Source organism: Sceloporus undulatus, chromosome 3, assembly GCF_019175285.1.
Source record: "Sceloporus undulatus isolate JIND9_A2432 ecotype Alabama chromosome 3, SceUnd_v1.1, whole genome shotgun sequence".
Taxonomy (NCBI): Eukaryota; Metazoa; Chordata; class Lepidosauria; order Squamata; family Phrynosomatidae; genus Sceloporus; species Sceloporus undulatus.
This window is the reverse complement of record NC_056524.1, coordinates 72,999,117-73,024,216: the sequence shown is the minus strand read 5'-3', so window position 1 is coordinate 73,024,216 and position 25,100 is coordinate 72,999,117. Positions and strand designations below refer to the sequence as shown.

The 25,100-nt window shown below is 40.9% G+C and overlaps 1 protein-coding gene across 2 annotated transcripts in view; it reads right to left on the bottom strand.

The window, feature by feature from the left end:
* AGPAT3 (1-acylglycerol-3-phosphate O-acyltransferase 3) overlaps positions 1-19,245 on the bottom strand; it is a 121,213-nt gene extending 101,968 nt beyond the window's left edge. Inside the window, exon 1 of one of the 2 annotated variants that reach the window (XM_042457415.1) lies at positions 18,930-19,245. The gene's annotated coding sequence lies outside the window, so the exon portion shown is untranslated. Of the gene's footprint in view, positions 1-15,216; positions 15,237-18,929 lie in introns of those variants that run through there. The other variant, XM_042457416.1, reaches the window with a different exon arrangement.
* Between the last annotated feature and the right edge of the window lie 5,855 nt (positions 19,246-25,100).

The following is a 25,100-nucleotide window of genomic DNA, read 5'->3' as shown; positions in this document are numbered from 1 at the left end:
TTTAAAACATTCCACTGTAATAATTGTACAGATTTTTAAAAAACCAAACAAGATGAGATACATACAATTTGGAAAAATTTTTTGCTGAACTACACCTCCCAGAATCGTATGCTGGCCAAAGAATTCTGGGGGTTGCAGTCTAAGAAATCTTTTTCAAGTTTTACATGCATGCATGCATCAAATACTGTATTGTACTGTTGCAAGCTGTCTGATTTTCAACATGAAACATTAGAGGAAAGAATGACCCTAACACAGGCCCCAGATTACCATGACAAGAGTATCCCTGGCAACACCACAAGTCAATATTATTATGTGAAGTTAGGATTAAAAATTCTTTTAGAGCTTCCCACAAAAAAGAGTAGCTATTTAAAGTTATTTTAAGTGTCCACACAGTCAACATTTATCTCTCCATAGAAAAAGTGCAAGGAGGAGGATCCATAACTTCTTGGCAATGTTAAGAAAAACCAGCATGCAAAATATGCTGATCTGTGAAAACCTTTTTGCTGTTTGGCAGGAAGAAAATGTAATCAAATTGGTTTAGCAGTACTGGTGTCATACATAGATCTCTCAAGTATCACTGAGAACTGTTAAGAGGGAGGTAATAAACTGCATCACTGCATCTTATGATCTGGTTTTAACACTCCATTTGCACACTACCTGACTGCACGATCCTTTGCATGCCTACCCAGAAGACAATCCTACTGAGTTTAATGAGGCTTGCTTCCCAGGTAAATGAGTATGATAGCATGAATCGTATCTTTATGTAGTTTTCTTGCTATTTATTCACAGATGTTTGAAGTGGTTAAATAACAGGGTCAAAAATGTTGCCTACAGGGAACAGGGAAAATGCTACCCGACATGTTATGAGAACTTTAACCTCTAACAGAACCAATCTCACTTGGTTGTGAGAAATTCAAATCCCATAGCATCAAGCAATTGGACTTCTCACATCCTAACTTACCTCACAGACTTGGTGGGAAAGTAAAATCAAGGTGAGTGGTTTCTTTTATTTCATTAGCCAGCATATTTGCCAAATGATAATTTCTTTTGCCAAACAGCATCAAACCCAAAGCTGAACAGACAAAATGGAAACACTATTTGAAGAGGTGCCCCTGGCTAAAATGTTACATTGCAACTTGAAAGGAGTGACAGAATACAAACAAGACACATTTTAAAAGTGCATAGTATTAGAAGACAAAAGTTAAACCATCATATTAAAAAGAATCCTCCAACAGTCTACAGTGTGTGTTAGTTAAGATAACAAGCATTTTCAGTGAACAAAGAAACTACCCTGTATAAGGGTAGAATTACAGATATCTAGTAAGTCACCTTTTTAAAAAAGGATCCCATGGTTAGCACATCAAGCAACTCCTGCAGCTGGCTTCAACTGGGAAACACCATATTTAAATTTTAGTGCAACAGTACACCAGCCAAACCTGTAACTCAATTGTTATTTTCTTTATCACACATTATTTCCACCAGGCAATAAGATATGAATTGCTGCACTTGATTAATCAGTGAAAACTACTCAGACTCCTTTCAAGCATGAATTTAATGTTCACACAAGCTAGAAATTAGTTTTGACTGCATCCAGACTGTTAGATCACAGATAGCCAACAAATAAAGCTTTGAGCCCTTTTTAGTGCTAGAATGAGAGAGAATCTATCAATACTTGTCTCAAATTTCAAGAGATTAAACCCACTTGCATATTTCTAATAATGATCAGACTCCAGTCTACAGGGTACATGAAAACTGTTGCTTGGAATACCAAATGTAAGAGAAAGCTACAGCTTGTTGTAAACAAGAGAGTAACTACATAGAGTATGAAAGCACAGAGTATGCTTTGATTTGGATTTCCTGCATGGCAGGGGGTTGGACTGGATGGCCCTTGTGGTCTCTTCCAACTCTATTATTCTATGATACTATGATTCTATGAAAAGGGGAAGAAGGGAGAATATGAGCACACAGTTCATTCCCGTAGCATCAAGACAGAGTTTGCCACTGCATGAGCTGGCTAAGAAATTTAGTCAATATCCCCATTTAGGGAACCAGAGCTCAGAATTAACTACAGTTGGACCTCCGTTTTCACGGGCACCCATTCCGGACACCACCACCATGCGAAAATGGAGGCTTGCACATATTCAAGCCTCATAGGCTTGAATGGGAGGCGCGCACACCAATGGAAATAGTGGAGGTCGACCCTCTGTGGATATTCAAGGGTGTGGATCCCAGAGCCACAAATTAGATGGGGCAACTGTAGTTACAAATATAGTCACCTCTCGGTTTTCACTGACTTCAAATCATTGTCCCTCGCCCATTCGTTGGCAGCAAACGGAGGAGGCCAAAATTGAGAGTGTGGTCATGGTGCACGCCCACAGGTGCACACCACCATTCAAGCCAATGGAGCTTAAATACCGTCGATTTTCCATTTTCGGGGGGGGGGGTGTCCAGAATGGATGCCCGTTAAAACAGAGGAGCTACTGTAATACATTTATAAACAATTGCTTCCTTTTACCAAGCACCAAGGCTTAAGTAAGTTACTGTGGCCTAAAGAAGAGCCACATAATCACCCTTGCTACTAAATCAACATTGTTTATGTGTTAACTCATCAGGTTCCCACTGATACTATAGATCAATGATGGCAAACCTTTTCGGGGCCAAGTGCCTAAAGTAAAAAATTTTCCGGCACCGGGTAGTACCTAGTGCCGGGGGCAGGGCTTCCACCCTCCGGGGTCAGGACTTCTGGGGTGGGATTTCTCCCCCCGCCCTTTCCCTGTCCTCCAGAGGCAGCTGGGGGCCAGGAAGGATCCCTGGAGAGGAGGAGGACTAGGAACACACTCATTCCTCCTCCTCCCAGACTTCTCCCTGCCACCAGCTGTCCCTCCGGAGGCAGCTGGGGGCTGGGAAAACTCCCTAGGGAGGAGCTACATGCGTGTGCTGGTTGCTCCTCCTCCCCCTGCCCTTTACATGGTCCCACAGCTGAAGGCTGGGAAATGTCCACTGCTCCTTCCCCCCAGCATCCTTTTCCCAGCTTCCAGATGTCTGAGAAAGACAGCTGGAAGCCGGGAGAAGACAGGGAGGAGGAGCCAGAGGTGTGCACCTGTGGCTCCTTCTCCCCAGGGCCATCTTCCCTGGAAAGCCAGGAAACAGCAAAGAGGGGGAGCAATGGGTGCGCATGTGCCTTTTCCCCCTCCTCGCTGACCTGGGCGGGATGAAATGGTGTTGCATACCACCCGTGGCACACATGCCATAGGTTCGCCATCACACCTATAGATCAACTCTAGCTTTGACTAATCATTGGATTCATGTCAGTAGAAGCTGATAAAGGATGACTTTACCTTTTGTAGTATAACCATAACATTTAGTTTCTTTTCTAATTACAGGAGCATGGCCCCATTAAACAGCACAGGAGAGATATCACATGGCTTGACTATTTGTTTTTGCCACTGAATTCAGTAAAATTAAAAGCAAATCAGGCCTGAATTCTCCCTAGAAGTCAAGATGACTAAACTAAGGCAGTCATACATTGGACAGATCATAAGACAACATAACTCACTAGAAAAGACAATAATGTTCAGCAATGTGGAAGGCAGTAGGAAAAGAGGAACAGCACATTACAGATGGATTGCTTCAATCAAGGAAACCATAGCCCTGAGTTTGCAAGACCCCAGCAGTTGATGACTAAGAAGCTTGGAGGTCTCTTGTTCATAGAATTGTCATTAAGTTGAAGTCGACTTAATGACAAACAATAAAAAAGCAACCTTTTATTACTTTGTAATCAAAAGTCAAATAAGGACAAATGGGAAAGAGTTATGATTTTTAAAAAAAATACCAGTAGTACCTGGCAGTAACCAACTCCTCTTCCAGTTTCTTGAAACTGTAACTATCAGTAATAAGTTTTATAACTAACATTCTAAATCCTGATTTTTAGTCAAAAACTTAGCACACAACCAATAATTCCAACTGTAGGGAAGAACTGGTACCACTATGGAAGAGCAATGTGTGTATGTATGGGTACATGCTTTCCAATCACCTGTCAATTTATGGTGACTCCATAAATTCCATAGGATTTTTAAAGGCAAGGAATACTCAGTTGTGGTTTTCCCAGTTTGTTCCTCTGAAATATAGCCTACAACACTTGTTATTCATTGGCAGTCTCCCATCTGATGCCTTTAGGGCATTTAGGCCCATAGAAGCACTACTCTCACTCAAATATCATTAAAACCTAATATAAATTCTCCATTACAGACATTTCATGGTTTTTGCCCTACACCATCTGATTTTAATTTATCATTTTTCCACCTGATCAACTGACCCCTTCATCCAAAGCAGCTTACACTAAAAATATTTTTTTAAAAATAGAATTGTTCAGTGGCAAAACAAATTGCCTTTGGGATGGGGGGCTCTCCTTCATTGGATTTATTTAAACAGAGCCTGGATGGTCATCTGTCAAGGATGCTTTAGCTCTGGACTCCCCGCATTAGCAAGAGGTTAAATTAGAAGACTATTGCAGCCTTTTCCGATTCCAGTTCTACAATTCTTAGTATAGCAGCTTACCAGATGTGCTTCTAGACAGAGGGCTCCTACTGCTAACCGTCAAAATGTATTGTCTAGTCTAATTTGGCATCAGGTACACAGCATTCTCTACAATAATTTTTGATAAGAATTCTGACAGATACAAGGAAACTGGGGGACCTTCAATCTTCACAATCACATGATTCTAATTCAGTTAGAATTATGGAACTCATAGAATTATAGAGTTGAAAGGGCCATCCAGACCAACCCAGGCCATACAGGAATACATAAACAAAGCACTCCCCTGACAGATGGCCATCCAGCCTCTACTTAAAAACCTCCAAAGAAGGAGACTCCACTACTATCCGAGAGAGTGTGTTCCACTGTCAAACAACTTTTACTGTCAGGAAGTTCTTCCTAATGTTTAGGTGAAATCTCTATTCCTGTAGTTTGAATCCATTGTTCCAGGTCCTAAGCTCTGGAGCAGCAAAAAACAAGCTTGCTCCATCCTCAATATGACATCTTTTCAAATATTTAAACAGGGCTATCATATCACCCTTTTAACCTTCACTTCTCCAGGCTAAATATAACCAGGTCCCTAAGTCATTCCTCATAGGGCATGGTTTCCAGACTCTTCACCATTTTGGTTGCCCTCTTTAGGACACGCTCCAGCTTGCCAATATCCTTTTTGAATTGTGGTGCCCAGAACTGGACTCAGTATTTTAGGTGAGACTTGACCTAGGCAGAATAGAGTAGCACTATTACTTCCCTCAATAATTCCTACATTTTAAACAATGTTTTAATGTTTTTTAAAAAACTACCAGGTTACACCACCACAATAGGGAAGCCACAAAAAAATCAGTCATGGAATCTAGCTCCACTAAAAGCAATGAAAATTATGGCTATGGACTCTGAATAGGTACTGTATTAGACTGTTATTCAGAGTTCCACGGCACTGCTACAGAAGCCAAACAGGATTTACTACAGTCCTTGAGAATTCAAATGAAAAAGAAAGGCTTTTGCATGCCTTCCTCACATAGAAGTAGCTACCAGAAGATAGCCCTTCTTTGCCCTTCACATCCTTTCAGATCTTTTTTACATCAGATCCAGGAAAGCAGCAGCCTCCTCTTTTTTAAAAAGCATTTGGGAGAGAGGAAAAGGATATCCAACAGATACCTTGCCAATCATACAAAAAGAAAATATGTTATGAATACAACATGACTGCTTCATGTAATGAATTCAGAATGTGTAAGGAACCAAAAGTTCAACTTCTGTTTGTTTTCTTGCATGTGTTGCCATGTAAAATTTGACTACAGGAAGACTTAAAAATTAATAAAATAAATAAAAGTAGAAGTATCCTAGATTGTAGCTTAATTGTGCTTCAAACCTGGAACACTACTCCTTTTACAACAAAACAATTTTCAGCTCTCTGTGCACAGCCGAGAGCCACTGGAAGCTGATTTTGTGAACAGGTATAACCAGTGCTTTGAAAATTTACACCTTTCTAAATTCACCTATTATCACAGTCAGTGACCACACTGGCTGGAGGACTTTTGACACTGTATCCCAAAAAAATAGTTCTTCCCAGTTCTCTGTCTCCACACCATTTCCTCCAAAAGCTACGCACATGTTGCAACATGGTTTCAAAATATGATATCCCAGGGAGATAAGATAATTAAATATCTTCCACATTCAATTAAATACTGTAGGTGGAGCACTCTAATGAGCCAAAATGGAAAAGATTACTTGATTTTTTTTAAAGCAGTACATCATTTTATCAGTGGAAATCAGAAGGGGTGTCCACAAAAACAAATTATCATGAGACTGTGGATTTGTTTCCCCCGGTTTACCAGTGATTCTGTACTCCGCCATGGAAACCCACTGGATGACTTTGAGCACATCACACACTCTCAGCCCCAGAAAACCCCATGATAGGTTCAACTTAAGGTCTTCATAAGTCAAAATGACTTTAAGGCACAAAGTAACTATTTCTTTACTTTCACCTATGTATGACATGAGCTAGTAGTGATGTTGTAGCTGGAATGGTGGACTAGGAGTCCAGAAGACCAGACTTCAAATCAACATTCAAATTTACAGTTTTGAAATCTCATTAATAAAACTGCTACATGTTCATCTGGGTTGGAAAATTCTGGGGCTGGTAAAAGATAGCCCCAGAAATTGGTAAGAATTTTTTAATGAGGGTCTGGGGCCTCTGGGGGCCACATTTTGGGTGGGCCACACCACTCTCCCCCATACTCTAGCAACACAAGCATTTGACGCTGCCTCCTCTCAGAAGAATGCAAAAGCATGATACTGGGCAGTTGTCCTCAATGGTCAGCTTTCTCACAAAAGGCAAGATTTCTGTGGACATGTAGGGATACTTCATACTGCTTCCAGAGACAGGCAAGGACCATTTTACTCAGAATGCAAATTCAAAGCTTTGTTCACTCATGACTCATGGAGGAAGCAAGCTACCAAACACTGCATACAGAATTTCTTATTTCCATCCAGCTTTCCTATCTAGTGCCATACACATCTCACCAAATATTCATTTTAGTAGACAGAGATCAACTCTTGAACTGGGCCAATAACAAACAGGATGTTACAGCCACCGACACTAAAAAGACAACAGAACCAAACCACCATTATAAATATGACACAATCTATACTAGCGCCAAGTCCCTCCCCCATTTGCCCATTTCTATTACATCCTAACTTTTATGAAATGGACAAACTAGCTCAGTTTAAAGGTTGGAAGGGGAATGGCATTTACAGACTTGCCGATTTATTTACACAAGGGAAAATAAAAAACATAAAGGCCCTGACAGTTAGCCTGAGACATGTCAACTACAACTGGATGCAGATATCACAGGTGTTATCCTTTGTGAAGAATGTGATGTTGCAAGAGAACTACCCTTGTTCTATGACATTTTATAAAATATTATGCATGGAGCGGGAGCAGATCTGCAAGTGAGGGGCAGCCATTATATACAAAAATTTAGTGCAATCTGTTTATGGCAAAAATCAATCGGCCAGGTTAATGTGGCAATCGGACCTAACTTTAGATATCTCCAAAGACACATGGGAATGAATATAGACCTCCCCCCACCGCGACACTTTAAGCTCCTTTACATGTTGCTGGACTGTCCCAAGGTAAAAGATTTTTGGAATTCAATACTGATGCAAATCCCTCTTATTGTGAAACGAACTGTAGCCTTCTGTCTGGGCCTTCTCTTATTGTCAATTTATTGTAAAGAGAACACTCGTCTGAAACATCGTAAGCTTATCACATTTCTCATCTTAGCAGCCAAGAATATAATTGCGAGAAGCTGGAAAATAGGAAATGTACTAATAAGCGACTGGTGGAAAAGAGTTTGCAAAACTTGGTTATTGGAAAAGCTTTCTTATACTTTTCAACTCTGTAATGGACAAAAGAAACCGGACACCTTTTTTTTATGATTACTCTGTGTTTATGGATTACATCAGTGCCAACTCATTTGCTATCAAATCTCCTACTCATCAAGCTATTTTTTGGAAAGATATTTTGATCCCAACTTCATCAACTAGTGAATCCAAATGATGTCCTTAGGACTTTGTTCCTGCTCTTACCCACAAAAGAAAGCTATTATGCAAGTTTACATATAGTCCTCCAAGGCTATTTGTTATTTATATATTAATTGTTTGTTCTGTATTGTTGTTATAAAACAAATAAAAACACTGAATTGTATCATCAACCAGTATCATCTTCTTCACTGCTATAAAATACAGTTTTCTATGAGGATCAAACATTACAGTTTTAAAATTACTTTCTAAAAACCTCAGTCAAATCACCCTCAGTTATGAATGTGCCAATGCTAAAACTGCTAAGCCTCTGCTCAGCTTTCTAATATTAAGCAAAAAAGCAGAAGGTGACTGCCAACTTTTGGTAACCTTCCAAGAAAAGCAAACCCAAAAGGGTAACAAAAAAGTAGCCACTTTTTGCTTCAGTATTTGAAAGTCAAATGGAGATTTGGTCTTCTTAGCACCTCAGGTATCTGAGGTGATTTTGATTATTTTTCAGCCATTTTTCAGTTGTTGGGTTATTGCAGAAAGCTGTATTTTATACCAGAGAAGAAGAAACAGTTTGAAATGCATTTTGTTGTGTTATACAATTTTGTCATCAAGCTTAGTTTCCCATGTGGCTTGGTTATATTATAATATTCTTAGTGTTGATGCTGTGATTCTGTATTTTAATGTAGTTTGGAGTACTATTTTTAAAATTATTTTTAAGTATACAGCCTTTCCATATTAATAAACTTTTTGTATTTGTTATTCTTTTCTGATTTATTTTTTCTATTTTTATTGCCATTATTGTGACAATTCAGATTGAACAAGTTTCCATAGAAAGTTGATAATCTAATTAGGAACAGAACATCCTGCTGATCTCTGGATTGGTCTTTCCCTGTCCTTCCTTATGTCCAAAATATGGGATTGATATACAGTGGGCCCATTTTATCCACTGGAGTTTGGTTCCAGGAGCCCCCATGGATATCAAAATCTGTGGATGCTCATGTCCCATTATATAAAATGGGGTGGCAAAAGGTTTATTTTTTGGAATTTATATATTTTTAAAATATTTTTAAGCCATAGATAGTTGAATCTGTGGATAAAGAATCCATGGATACAGAGGGCCAATTGTATTTCTTAGTTCAATTACTGATCAGTCCAATCTAACCCTAACAAAAGACATGATATTCCCACCTGGTTATACAAGGGCTGTGTTAGATAATATTCCACCAGTACAAATGACATCAGCTGTCATCTGGAAGTTCCTCCACTCTTAAGAGAATACCAGTAATGACATATAATGTAATGACAAAGTTAGGCTCTCCCTATATCTCTCATGAGCATCACTCTTCTGGACTATTATTCCTAGAACCAGAGACAGGATTTGGGGAGGTACATCCCCCCAAAATAACTTTTTCAACCCTGAAAAATAGCAATTTAAATTTACCAAGGTTTCTCTAACAGCAAATTCCAAATAAAGCTACAATCTATTCAGGTGAACATGCCATATATACATGGCCACATGTTCTACATACCTGCAATTCACCACAGTCTCAGGAAGGCCTTGAATTAAAGAAGACATCTCCAAACAGGACGAGCGCACATTCAACAAATGTCCTATGTGATGGAATCACTATAAGGAAATAGTTTTTCATGGGTTTTTTCAGGCTATGTGGCCATGTTCTAGAAGAGTTTCTTCCTGATGTTTCGCCAGCATTTGTGGCTGGCATCTTCAGAGAATGCTTGCCTGGAAAGGACTTGGGTATATATATTGTGTGACCTGGAAAGGCAAGAGTGATTTGCATGTGTATTGTTTTGTTGCTAATGGAAAGCCTCAGGGTGTGAGGGTCTGCAAAAGAGGATTAGTGTCTGCTTGATAGTGCTCATTGTCTGCTGGGAGATTTCTCATTTGCATTTGTTGAGTCTTTATCTTGCTATTTTTCAGGGCTACAAAACAATACACTTGCAAATCACTCATGCCTTTCCAGGTCACACAATATATATACCCAAGTCCTTTCCAGGCAAGCATTCTCTGAAGATGCCAGCCACAAACAAATGCTGGCAAAACTTCAGGAAGAAACTCTTCTAGAACATTACCACATAGCCCTAAAAAACCCACAAAAAACTATGGATACCAGCCATGAAAGCCTTCAACTTCACACTATAAGGAAACATTTGCACAACCCCTATCATGTGTAAATTCATATAATGCCTATTTCATTGTGTAGAACTAAGCCCATGACTCTAGGTTCTGAGCCCAAACCTTGAATCAAGAAACAGCATCAAGATAAAGCCTGTCAGCACAGATGTTCTGCTTTCTGCTCTACTGAGATACTATTAGTAATATTCTCATTCCCAAATGTGTTCCTGGCAGCCCTCCCTTATGCCTGTAGGACACCTGCAAGTCAATGCAAGACAGCATTCAATCTGCCAGTTTATCAAATAAATTAGTTGGGAACTCTTCCTAGTCTTGTCATCAACACATTCACATGTGTGAGAGCATGAGTCAACAACTAACATGTGAAAAACAGCAATCACAGCTGTGAAGCAAGACTCCAGTGTCAGCAACTATACTGACAGTCGGGACGTATTTTAAATGCAAGATATACATAATAGCAAATGAAGACTCAACATCAAAATGCGTTTTTAGCTCCTGGCTATTTTCTTTATCTCTGTCTTACTATCACTGTCTTCCATTTCATACATTTGTGCACAATTCAGAAGCATAAGAAGTTTGCATTCTCCTGGCATGAATACATTCTTACTGCTCCTCCAAATCCCTTTTCAGATTATTGTTAAAATATGTGAAAAGGAAACTCCCACATTCTTTCTTTCTATCACATATATAACCTGGCATTTCCCCACACATTTAGTTACTACCATCCAACTTCCCCAAACCCATCCAAATAAAATATTGCTATGTAAAATGCAGGAAAGGGGAAACTTCCACAGCCTTGTAGTCATGCAGTTAGCTATTTGCTTCAGAATTAATAATCATTGTTTCTGGGCTAGCAGCCTGCTGGTATCATAAGACAAGATGCACTAGAATCCTGAACAAAGGTTAATTTCTCCTTCGAATTCAAAAGAGGATACTGTACAGCCTAATGCTATACCTATCTACTCTGAAGTAGCCCCCATTAAGATCATGAGGCTATGCCCAGATAAGTATGCATAGGCTTGAAACATGAAACACATGTAATTTTCCCCCAATGAAATCCAAATGACTATAAAATAGAATTCTGGGTAGATTATTCTTAAAATGCTTAAGTTTCATGGAGCTTCAAGTTGACATATAATCAATAAATCAAATATCAGCACCCACAGTGAACAAAATGCTAAACAGAGATCAGCTTCTTTTGTTCACTTAAGCTACCAAGCCTCCACTCCCCACCCCAAAAATGAAACAAAATCCACCCAAGCTAGAAAACAAAAGTTTTCACCATTTTCTAAGAATGGCTGTAGTAGCTGTCCTTGGAGCAGGTGTTCTATAGCACTGGAAATAAAAGAAAAGAGCCCTCTTACCAAATCCTGCCCTGTCTTACCTACATAGGCTGTAGTACCAGCTCCTTAAATTTCAATACCTATGACTGTCCTTTAAATTCTGAAAATGACATTTGTCATATAAACCAGGTGAAGGCAACCTGTAGCCCTCAACAGTCTTGGACTGCAACTCCAAATATTCTCCCATACTGGCTATGCTAATTACGGCTGATGGGAGTTCAACTCAACAACCCATCTGGAGGGCATCTAGTTGCCCATCCCTGACATGATGGAATAGTAACATACTAGAACCTTCCATACCTAAAAGAAACAATAAATACACTTAGTTCACAAAGAGCAAAGGGTTATTGTCAAACCTGCTTCCTCACAGCCCTACCCTCCTCAGTTCACCTTTCTCAACTCTTGCCATTCATAATCTCCTCAAACTGTCTGCCAGGTCCACCTCTCCTGATGCAAATGGCTGATGTGCTCTGATGTCACAGTGGACTTCTATAGGCAGGAGTGTCACAGACTTGCTTTGCCATATGCTTAGCTCTAATTTCACAACGAGAGAGACTAGGCAGATAACTGCTTAACGAAACTTTGGTGAACTTAAAACATTTGTCTTGTAAGGTTTCTTCTACAGCATTTGATAAATATATAGCTGTGTTAGTCTGTAGAATCAGTATGCAGAAAGATCATGCAGCACCTTTGAGATTAGGGAGCTGGCAATATTTAGCCTGAAGAAGAGAAGGTTAAGAGGTGATATGATAGCCATGTTTAAATATTTCAAGGGATGTCATATTGAGGAGGGAGCAAATTTGTTTTCTACTGCTCCAGAGAACAGGACCCAGAACAATGGATGCAAGCTACGGGAAAAGAGATTCCACCTAAACATTAGGAGGAACTTCCTGACAGTAAAAGCTGTTCAAGAGTGGAACACACTCCCTCAGAGTGTAATGGAGTCTCCTTCCTTAGAGGTCTTTAAACAGAAGCTGGATGGCCATCTGTTGGGGATGCTTTGATTGTGAGTTCCTGAGTGGCAGGGTCTGGACTGAATGGCCCTTGTGGTCTCTTCCAACTCTATGATTCTATGAAAGAAAGAAGTTGGCTGCATGAGCTTTCAAAGACTAAAGACTACTTCCTCAGATGTATATGGAAGTATCTGCATATGGACAAATAAGCATCTGAAGTAGTCTTTTTGTGTCCCTATCATTGCTGCCAACTTTTTTCTTTCTGTTAATTTCAAAGGTGCTACAAGATCTCTCAACATTTGATAAAGGTAATCACTTGTTCTTTATCCACACACCATGGGCTTTCAAATGCAAGTCCACACAATTGCAGAGCAGTGGGATGGGTTTGGGAGTCTGTGCTCAAAAATAAGTAGGAGGACCTGCCAAGCAGCACACTCTATAAAAAAGTCAGAAATAGATTTATAACCCCTCTGAGCACATCTTCACACATCTATGCCATAGAGAACCTGCTATTATCCAGGTTTTTACAAGCTTGGAACATTCTAGGCAAGTTCTAACACCCAGCTCCCAGGTAAGAGCAGATAATATTACACCGTTTCAACAGAATGCTTTAACAAAAATCCAATAATCCTTACATTTACACCTATTCGTTATTAATAAACCCAGTGGGCAGATGTCTACTGTACCTATTCAACAGTTTGTATACAGTTAAATGAGAACTATTAGAGTAATGTCTCCAATATTCATTAAAATTTAGTTATAAATGTTTGATGTCATGTTACAAAGCTCAGCAGAACCACTACAGCTATTGCTTGCAAAATAGTTCTTTTCTACAAGACTAAAGAATTTGCCAAACATGCATGAAAGAGCAATGTTATGTTCACAATTAATTGCAAGCCAACAAATGTTTCTCAGGTCTGCCTCTTCTTTCCCAGAACTTTTAGAAAGCTTTTCAAAAACTACCCTGGGAATTTCTCTGAACAGTTGAGAACAGTATCTTAAAATAAAATCATCACAGCAAGTATATAGTCCTGATGTGGGAGGAAAAAAGAGGTTTCATAGATTCATGGACTGTTGGGGGGAACAATCCCTGAACTTACTGGCTTATTGAACTGCTTGAAGTAGCATGCATCGGCAGTGAATAGCAAACCCAGCACAACAGTGATATTCTGGGATGACTATGAATCAGAGTGGAGCAATGGGGTTTCATACTGTTGACATCAAATTTGAGATAGCTACCTTGATTTTACTGTTTTTCTTAAATGGGGTCGGATGAAGTTCTGGAAACACATGCCAGCTGGTGATAAAACTAAGCTAGGCAGAGAATAAAAAATAACTTTTATTATTTAATTTGCATTATTTAATTTTCTAACTATATGGTCTGGCTATTCAACTATGCTATTGCAATTAGATGTCAATTTTCTAGAAACTTCAGGCTCTTTGTGAGTGTTAGCAGTTCTAAATTACCAAGGGACAAGAATGGGATGGAGAGCTGTTAAACTGGAAGGTTTCATTTAGACTAAACAGAACAAAATCTGAAACATAATGATATAAAAATAGTACTCTTAACTGAACATGTAAACATACCAGAAGCCAAGCCAAGAAATTGCAGAAGTCCATTAAATACCACCCTAATACAATCCTTAGAGCCAAATCCTATCTATGGCCCATACGGACAGGCCAAAATAAAGCTGCTTCGGGTCACTTTGGAGGTTGCTGTTTAAATTATGCATGTGTTCTAAGAGGCCAGAAGCTGCATCAAAGCCATGCTCCAGTCCTAAGGACTGGAGTGTAGCTTTGGCGCAGTTTGTGGCCTAATATGTGTGTGTCATTTAAACAGTATACCTCCAAAGTGATCCGAAGCAGCTTTATTTTGGTCTGTCTGTATGGACCCTACATAAAACTCTAGAGCAGTGCTTATCAAGCTATCTGATGTAGGAGAACAGCAGTTACTGTTTTCCAATATGCCAGGGACTGGGACTAAATTTGTACTCACTGGGTACAGTTGATTCTTCCTTTCCTGAAAAATTCTCAGGGACCATTAGCCAATATCTTAGGGTCTGGCACTGGTCCAGGGACCACCACTTTGAGTACCACTCAACTATTGAGAAACAGTGATTCAGAAACAGTGCACACAAACAGTGATTCAAGTAGCACAACTGCACACAAAAGGCCAGCTATGATTAAAGTGAGTACCATTATTATGCACTATATGGGACAGGGACACCCACAAGAAGCTGTTTAAAACTTTGAAGTTAACACTGGACTAACTGACAAGCCAGCAAGCCATAGCACATTGATATATTGACGTACTACGTCAGTATCTATACAGGGTGAAAAGGAGAAATGAACAATATCAAGTGGACTTTAATGCAACTTACTTACTCTAGATCCAAACCAATCAATGGTTATTTGAGACCCTAAGGACAGCAGATCCTGTTTGATCTTGGAAGTAATCAGGGTCAGCACTGTTAAGTATGTGCCTGGAAGATCACCAATGAATACAAGGTGCTGTAGGATATATTTCAGAAGAAGGAAAACCACCTCTGAATATTATTTGCCTAAGAAATTTATGTGGTCACCACAAACTAACAAGTGAGTTGAAGGCACATACAAATAGCTAACTCTGAAATTTATGATCTTTTGACCTGATGTGGGCTTGATAGGCAAAAAGGATTATCCTTATAACCAAGCTGGTTACCTCAAGCACAGACAGATCTTCAAGGGGTAGGAGAGACAAGCACAGTGGTTTCCAGCTGTTAGTCTTTTATGTGGTGACAAAAAGCCTCCTTGAAAGAAATAATACTGTATATTAATATGAATATTTGGTTGCAGCTTATCAGTATAGAGCATTTTTCAAAAAAAGAGTCTATCCAAAGAGAGTGAAATATGGCAATAGATCATTAAGGTCTAGTTCTACATAACAAACAGCACCAGCACTTTTGCTGGCATTACTGTCTAGACCAGCTACACAGAAAAGAGGACAGGGCTCCTTTACTTTTAACCGTTGTACATAAAAGGAAATTTTACCATATTTAATATGCCATACAAGCCACAGTGGCTGAAATTCCCCCTTTGACACTGGTGATAACTGTACTACCTTACAACCCACCTTTGGCACTCCCTTGCTCTTATCCAGAAGCTACTATGTTACAGTTCACAAACATCTTATTTGTTTTCTTATTAATTAATTAAAATCTTTATATCCCATCCTCTATCCAGATTTCATTATAGTGTACAATTAATTCAGCTAGACAAATTCACAGTACAAATACTAAAATGACTGAAAAGACTAAAAGCATATTGAACAATATAACAATTTAAAACAATAATTTTAAATGAGTTTAAGAGAAACATATTCACATTCTCAAACAGACCTAGGAACTTTACAAGACCCAATAGTCGATAGTACCAGCACAGAAAATCTGTGACCTGAGGCTATAGTAAATTAATTTCTATGGTGGAGGAAAAAAAGAGTAGGTGTACTTAATAAAAAGCAAGGAAGATTACTTTATTAGTTATAGTTCTATGACATTATATATAATTGACTCGCAATACATTCCATCACATAGGCATTAGTTACAGTTTACTTTATTAACAATATTCAATTAGAGAACTTTGTACAAAACATTTTAATATTATTTCCCCCTTACTTGTAATTGATTTCAGCCTTTTACTCCCAAGTGTCCTCTGTAACCTGCAGTCCCTGTCTGTCTCTTTAATCCTCAAGCACACCCACCAACCCAAAGAGTCTGCCCCTCTCATTCCCTCAGCCAGTCTCCAGCCATAGGGCAATATAAACTCACTGTCAACCATTCCACACTTAAGAGCCATTTTCAATTAGCACTGGCCTCATTATAGGTCATATTTCCTTCCTTTTTGGAGGTAACACAGGGCCCACACTGCTACACATAAAGAGAGCAGACATGAACAGCAGTGCTCAGATACTTACCAATTTTCATCTAACATGAAGGCCCTTGTATTCAGAAGCATTTTTTTTGTTTTTGCATGTATATTTGGCGTGGCAAGATAATTCATTCTGCTGCACTGCTTCATAGATCCCGACATTCATATATGTGTGTGTATGCATGCAGAAGGTGAGAACAGATGATCATCTGTGTTCAAAACATGGGTAATTTGCCAGATTCTTAGTGACTGACCAAGTTCATTGACATTGGTGGCAAATCAAAATATCCCATCTTGAGTGAAAGGCAAGGTATACAGTACATTCATTCAGTAAATCAATACTGAACATTTGGTGCTGCCCACCTCAGCTTCTGATCTGTATACAGAGTGAAGAACAAATACAGTATACTAAAAACCCTCACACTATACCTCATCTGTCATATAACAGAGATGGGAACTGTGAGGCCTTCCAGATTACATTGAACTACAGTATAGCATTCCTTGGCTAGGATAGCTGGGAGCTGCACTCCAACAGTATCTAGACAGCCACATACCATATAACTTCACTTAGGGGTCTGCAGAGGCCAGTACATTCTTCCTAGCTTAAATTATATGATCATACAAGTCATGTCTGAGGCCCATATTCCTCACCCTTGTGTGCATATCCTTACAGATTAATTCTGTTCTAAAAAGCTCACACTGAACCACCCAAACACACTCCATGGCAAATACCTCTTAGCCTTCAATTCTCTCACCACTCCCAGAGATGCCAAAGCACATGACACCAGCAGGACAGGCATTTAGCAAGCACAGTGCATGCCCATGTATATACAAATATACAGTACAGTGTGTATATATACATATATATATATATATATATAGAGAGAGAGAGAGAGAGAGAGAGAGAGAGAGAAACAGCATACACACAGCCAAGCTTTAAGAAGAGAGACTTGGCAAACTACACTGCAAAACATTCTGCCTCCCTACAGCTAAGAATACTTTGCACCAGTCTGGAAATGCAGAGGCTGGGTGGAAATTAATAGGTCTAAAAAAGCCCCTTGGCATGACCATTCCTCCTTTCTTTGCAACTCCAAACCAAAGCAATATATTAAGCCAAGTGGCCCCTAAACCCAAGATTTAGGAGAAGCAAAAGGGGGCTTCATCAAGGAGTGTTGGGTTGGTTCTGTGTGAGAGGAGACAAGGGCTGTGCCAAGGCAACACCAGGCATGTCAAAATAAGACTCAGTTTCCAAGTCACACATACATACACATACACACACACTCCTAAGGTAGGCATAATAGATCTGTGAGAAGCAATTTGGGAAAGGGGCGGAATTAAATAAGGGAAGGAAGGGGACACCACCCAAGTCCCACCCTGTCAAGACAAACCTTGCTCTCACAATGCAGTGTGACAGGGGAAGGGGAGGGGGAATAAACCAGAAGAAGCCCCTATAGAAAGAGAGAGAGAAGAAGGCAAGGAGGGGGTGTTGCAGAAAGAAGTTGGCAGCCCAGGAAAGAGGAATGCGAAGGGGAGGGAGCCACAGGAGGAGAGAGAGGACTGCAGCAAAACTGCATGGAGGGGGTTTGCAAAGGAAGGAAGGAGCCTAAAGCACCAGGAGGAGGAGGAGGAGGAGGGAAAGGAACAGGGAAAGGGGGTGGTAGGGAAGGAGGTTTTGCTCAGCACAAGCCACCCACAAAAAGGGACCAAGGAAGAGGATAAGGTGACCAGGTATAGCCTCCTTTTTTCCAGGGCATGCCCTACCTTTCCTCCTTCTGCCCAGGAGGGATTCCAAAAGGTCCTCCATTCTGAGCCCGACTCAGAACCATGCATTTGCATTTTCTGTGTTTTCAGCTTTTTTATTTTGGCCAGGTCCTCCCTTTTTCTGGAAGGTCCTCCATTTGACCCTGACTCAGAAGCACGCCCATTTAGATATAGTGTTTTGACCTTTGGTTTCAGCCAGGTCCTCCCTTTTCCTGGGAGGTCCTTCACTCTGACCCTGACTCTGACCCAGAGGCATACATTGGACATTTAGTGTTTTCAGCTTTTATTCTGGCCTGGTCCTCCCTTTTTCTGGGAAGTCCTCCATTTTGACTCTGACTCAGAAGCAGGCATGTCTACATACAATATTTACATCTTTTATTTTGGCCAGGTCCTCCCTTTTTTCCTGGAAGGTCCTCCAATTCTGAATAAATAAAATGTATTTATTTACATACAGTATTTACATCTATCATTTCAGCCAGGTCCTCCCTTTTCCCTGGAAGGTCCTCCATTTCTGACCCTGCCTCAGAAGCATGCATAATACAGTCCTCCCCTTTTTGCTTTTTCCCTGGGAGGTCCTCCATTTTGTGGTCAGGAGGAGAGGACCCCTGGCTGGCTGCTACCTTGGAGAAGAAGGGAAAGAGAGAAAGGAAGAGGAGGAGAAAGAGAGTCCCAATGGCTCTTTATGGCAGTGCTTGAGAAAGAGGAGGAGGAGGAAGGGGGGTCCCGGTCTACCAGCCTTGCACAAACCTGCAGCCCCCTCCTCCTCCTCCTTATCCGCCTCCGCCGGTGAGGCTGTGGCTTCTCCTGGCCGGCGGCTGTGCTCCAGCTCCGACCCAATGGCTCCAGCCTCAGCCTCCTCCTCCTCCTCCTCCTCCTGGGAGAAGGGGGACTGAGGCGGAGGGAAAGGCGCTGCTGCTGCTGCTTCTTCTCCTGCTGCTGCGAATCCCCCTCAGATCAGGGGGCGCCTCCTCAGTGCCAGGCGCTGCTGCTGCTGCTGCTGCTGCTGCTGAGGCCGCTCTGGCCGAGAGAGAGAAGAAGAAGGAACCCAGACACAGAGAACAGAGAGAGAGAGGGAGGGAGGGAGGGAAGCAGAGGCTGCGCGCGCCCCCAGCAACCGCCGCCACTTCCTGTGCAACTGCCCTTGGGTTCCTCCTCCTCCCAGCCAGGCCCCACCGCCTCCAAGGCTCCAGGGCAGCAGCAGCAGGAGGAGGAGGAGGAGGCCAAGGAAGGAGAGGGAGGAGGAGAAGGAGGACGACCCCTGGATGGGTGGGTGGCTCCACAAAATGGAGGACCACCCCCTCACCCCAGGGGGAAGGAGGAGGAAGCTCAAGGCTCCCCTACAAAAAAGCACCCATGTTTCTCAGGCAGGGCTCAAAATGGAGGAGGAACCCCACCTTGGGGACCACTGGCACAGATGACTGGGAATGCCAACAACACCTCTGTAGTCCTAGAGTCAGAGAGTTGGAAGGAAGAGGCCACAAGGAAGGGCCACCCAGTCCAACCCCCTTCTGCCATGCAGGAACTCTCAGTCAAAGCACTCCCTGTGACAGATGGCTATCCAGCCTCTGTTTAAAACCTCCAAGGAGGGAGACTCCACTACACTCCCAGGGAGATTGTTCCACTGTCAAACGGCCCTTACTGTCAGGAGGTTCCTCCTAAAGTTGAGGTGGAATCTCTTTTCCTGTAGCTTGCATCCACTGCTTCGGCTCCTATTCTCTGGAGCAGCACAAAACAAGCTTGCTCCCTCCTCAATATGACATTCCTTCAAATATTTAAACAGGGCTTCTTAACCTTCTCTAGGCTAAACATCCCCAGCTCCAACACCCACTTTGGGGACCACTGGCATAGATTACAGAAGGCTATGCAACGCCTTTAAAAGACATGGGAGTGCCAACAACACCTCCGATAGGCCCTTATCACACGTGAAACTCCAATCCAAAGCCATTCCAAAGGGAAGGGGAAGTAGATTCAATTCGAATCTAAGCCAATTCACATGATTAATTATCACACATGAAGAGCAAAATTGTGGTCATTCCTGAGGCAAAGCTGAGCAGATGAGGGATCAGTACTCAAGACAAGAGAGAAACTGAATGGTTTCCAGTTGGCAAAGGAGTCAGACAAGGCTGCATGTTATCACCCTATCTGTTCAACTTGTATGTAGAACATACTGTAAGAAAAGCAGGATTGGACACAATAGAAGGAGGAGTGAAAATAGGAGGAAGGAATATCAACTACCTCAGATATGCAGACGACACCATAGTACTAGCAAGGAGGACAAGGCACCACAAAATGGAGGACATTCAAGAAAAAAGGGGAACCACACAAAAACTAAAAAGTCCCATGGACATGTCAACCCATGCTTCTCAGTGCTGCTCATAATGGAGGACATTTTTAGAACTCTTTCCTGGACACAAGGGTGAAATGGAGGACGTGTCTGGTCACCCTGGTTACTTAAGACTGAGGTACACCACACCAGGGTGACCATCGCCAAGGAGGACAAGGCACTGCAAACTGGAAGGCATGAGAAAAGTAAAAACTAAGGATATTCGTAGAAATGGAAAATTTCTCCTGGACATTTTTCCTAGACACAAGGTGGAAATTGAAGACCTGTCCTAGGAAAAGAGGATGTGTTGTGGTGGTGTCCTGGTCAACTTGGTTACTTAGACTGATTGCAGAGTGTATATTACTGGCAAGCCGAAGGAAAAGAAGTTGACTGAATTGCAGATGGATTGATTCCATCTAGGAAACTATCACCCTAACTTTGCAAGCCCTGAGCAAGACAGCTGGGGCTATCAGAGGTCTCTGATGCACAGAGTTGCCATAAGTTGAAGCTGACTTGACAGCAAATAACAGCAACAATACATGCTGGTTCTACCATTAGAGCGAATCAGTCACCTCAGGCAACAAACTGGAGGGTGTCAGGAAAGAGCAGCAACCTGTTAATAATAAACTTATTCTTCTTTTATTTATATTTTAATTTCCATGGGGCTAAAAAATGTCTGTAAACTGTTCAGCCTTCACTGGCAAAATAATTTGTTTTGCCCTGGGTACTATTCCCTTTGGGGCGTGGGGGCAGGAGAAGTACCATTTGCTGCTCTGCCTCAGGCGGCAACTATTTTGGGCTAGCTTTGCTAGGGAGCCTACATGTGTCCCAAGTGCACATGGATGTGTGCTGTTGTTTTTAATTTAGAAAGCCTTCAGAATAATTATTCTTAGAGCAACTCACAAGAATAAAAAGAACATACAAACATATGTGTATATATTTTTAAAAAACAGCATGATATTAAAACAGCTAAAATCAGAAGCAATACAAAATACTTGCACATTAAAAGTTGATCGTATTTATTTGTCTGTTTTTTATTTACAATATTTCTATGTCACACAATGCCACAAGATCTCTGGGTGCTTACCCATAAAATCAGCTGAAAGCAATTTAAAATGTAGAACAATAAGACAGCCAAATTTAGACATTAAAAACAATATAAACATTCTAAAAGCAAGAGCCATCACTTCTTTAACCAGCTTCAAAACGGAGTTGAAAACCATCCTGTTCAGAGAAGCCTTCCCAGGCATTGCATAATTGTCGCTTACTACTTGATGTTCTTTTGGTGCCTGTTTATCAAACCATTTCTTGTATTGCTATGTACTGTATATGTATTATCCTACTTGAGAGTATGTATTTTCCCTGGAAAATGATTAACCTTCCATTTTGAAGCCAAGCCCTCCCTCCAGTCCATCTGCCTTGGTCCAGGCCTTGGAGGTAGAGAGGAACTGCTGGACCTCTTACCCTTTCCCTCCACCACTCCCTTCTCCTTCTGTGTCATGTCTTTTTAGATTGTAAGCCCAAGGGCAGGGAACCATCTAACTAAAAAGTTTGCATGTACAGCGCTGTGTAAATTTATAGCGCTTCATAAATAAAGGTTAATAATAATAATAATAATAATAATAATAATAATAATAATAATAATATCATATTAAGGAATTTCATAGTTTAAAACGTTAAACTTAAAATAAGGTAAAGCCATGTATGTATATGCATAGGGTGAAGTCATTAGGTCTTAAAGCCTTTTATGAAAATAAATCACATTTTAACGTAGTGCTGGAATGAAACCAACATCAGTGCCACAGCTGAGAAGGCTCTTTCCCATGTCATCCACAGTATATTACTTCTACTCGTTAGACTCAGGGGAGTGCCACTCCAACAGATCTTATACAGGCATACAGTGGGTCCTTGGTATCCACTGGTGTTTGGTTCCAGGACCTCCCCTGGATAACAAAATTTGTGGATGCACAAGTCCCATTGTATACAGTGGCATAGTAAAATGGTGTCCCTTATATAAAATGGCAAACTCAAGGTTTGCTTTTTGGAATTTAAAACATTTTCAATTCATGGGCCAAAAAAATCTGTTGTTGACTGTATATGAAAAGAGACACTCCTTCAGATACTGAGGTCACAAACAAGTGTCCAGCACCTTGAATCCAGATAGAGACATTTAGCAGTCAGTGTAATTTCTTTGCTGTTGTTGTTGTTGTGCACCTTCAAGTTATTTCTAACTTACGGCAACAACTATCACAGGGTTTTCTGGGGCTGAGAGTATGTGACTCACCCAAGGTCGCCCAGTGGGCTTCCACGGCTGAGCGGGGAATCAAACCCTGATCTCCAGAGTCATAATCCAACACTCAAACCACTATACCATGCTGGGTCTCATAATTTTTCTTAGATCAAGTGTTATATGGTCTCCAGAAGCCAAGATGACTAAACTGAGACTGTCATACTTTGGACATATCATGAGAAGATGTGACTAACTAGAAAAGAAAATTATGCTTGGTCAGGTAGAGGAAGAAAGAGAAAGACCACATTAGAAGAGGGCAGACTCAAAGAACCCTGAGTGCAAGATCTGAGCAGGGCTATCGATGATAGAGTGATTTGGAGATCTTTCACTCATAGGGTTGCAATAAGCTGAAGTTCACTTAACAACAGTTAACAATATAAACTGTTTCTGTCAGCAGTCTACCTGCTGCATTTTACACTAAATGCAGCTTCAGCATTATCTTCAAAGGTAGGCCCATGTAGAGTGCATTGCAGCAGGTATATAATGCTATAGATACCTGTCACATGACCTAGTGAAGAGTGAAGTTGGGGTTGGACCTAAGGATTTGATCCGCACAGAGCATTGTTGCACATGTAAAGCTGAAAGTGGAACTGAGGCTACTATGCCTCCCCACTTCTTTCTCCTTGGATGAGAACTTAGTCCATATGATGCTGATTTACAGTTACCCCTCTGTTATAGACTCCCCACAGTGTGGGGATGTTTTGTACTGGCGGTCGTCCCATTCTTGTAAAATCTGAATCTGTATCAAGGGAATACTTTTCTCTCACACGCTTTATCACATGAGGCTTCAAATGCCTGCCTAGGGTTTATATCTGTAATTAGGATATTTTGACTCTCCAGATGTTTAGGATGACAACTTCCATAATCCCTTACCTCTGGCTATGTTGGCTGTTGAAGTCCAAAAGATCAAGAACTGCTTCTTCATAAGATTGTTTGTGAGAGGGCCTGACAGTTCCCACTGCCTAATACTCCTGGGGCAATATTTATGCCGATTTGCTACAGTTGTTTCTTTCTTTCCTGGAAGCATCTGAGACCAGCAGGGATTGGCACTGGTCCATAGGCCACCAGACTGAGTAACACTCAACTAGAGGACCAAAGGTTCCTAATTCCTATCTTACTCCTTCATCCTCTGCAGTAACATGCTGCCAGTTCAATTGACTTCACTCCCCAGTTTGAGTGTGTAGAAGTGCAGCTTTATATAGGCAAGTTTGTGTGATGGGGGATCTATTTACATTTGAAGAACAGTATTTTCCGTTTTTACAAAGAAGAATGTGTTACAAGCAAGTATACTCATGAGTGAGCACCATCAGAATTAAGTTGGAGTGCCAGGAGATAATGGCTTTGTTCTCATTTGTCATACTGAGGGTCCCCTCTGACCGCTCTAAGATCAGCATCACTTATTTCAAACTGCCAGTACTCTGTAGAAACCTATGCGCACCCTAAATCCACATGATTTCTCATAGAAATGAAATTCTTCATCTGTAAGTGTGTTAGACTCTCTCCCTGGAAAAATCGTATGATTTTGATTGATTTCCTCATCTGAGTTATTGAAATACAATTAAATTCTCTTCTCTAACATACAGTGATGTCAAGAATTATTGCTATTGCATTTTCCCTGCTATTCATTATTGGGAAAGATACCTGAGCTGAACAAAGGAATGCTGTCACTTAACGTTTCATTCTTTTGAATGTTTGATTCCTCTCACTAATAATTTAGTTACAAGTCAAGAAAATCACATGCATTCTTCATATGTATCTGAAAATATTTCAATACATATCTAAAGTTTCTTGCCATCCCCCCCCCCCACTAATAGTATTTTGAAATCCTATCCAGCATAGTACATAAAATAAAGAATTAGGGTGAAATCTTGAGGTCATTTAAATTAGTAACAAATGACCAAGATTAGAAATGACCCTAAATATGTCATTAGGCAGAGTCAGGCAAGAGATTTTGGACAACAGATTACTAGTTATTTGATTTATTTTCAGTAAACTCTTACTGGCAAAGGTGGGGAGAGATTCTGAAGGACATTCGGTCTTCTATGCCAAAGTTAGCTGGTTTTTGGTTATGTGCATCTAAATCTGGGCATGGATAGGCAACACCATTGACTGCTCCCTGCAGTGAAATAACTTGTTCTAGCTCTGTCATTCATCTCTAGAGACTTGGGACTTCAGTCATAAGGAGATTAACTCACCATTATTTGCCTTCAGGAGCTGTGTGCATTCTTGTATTTGTCTCCATTTTGCATCTTGCAGACGAATAGCCTCATTTTGCTATTTGAAGTATCATTTGCTTTACCTACAG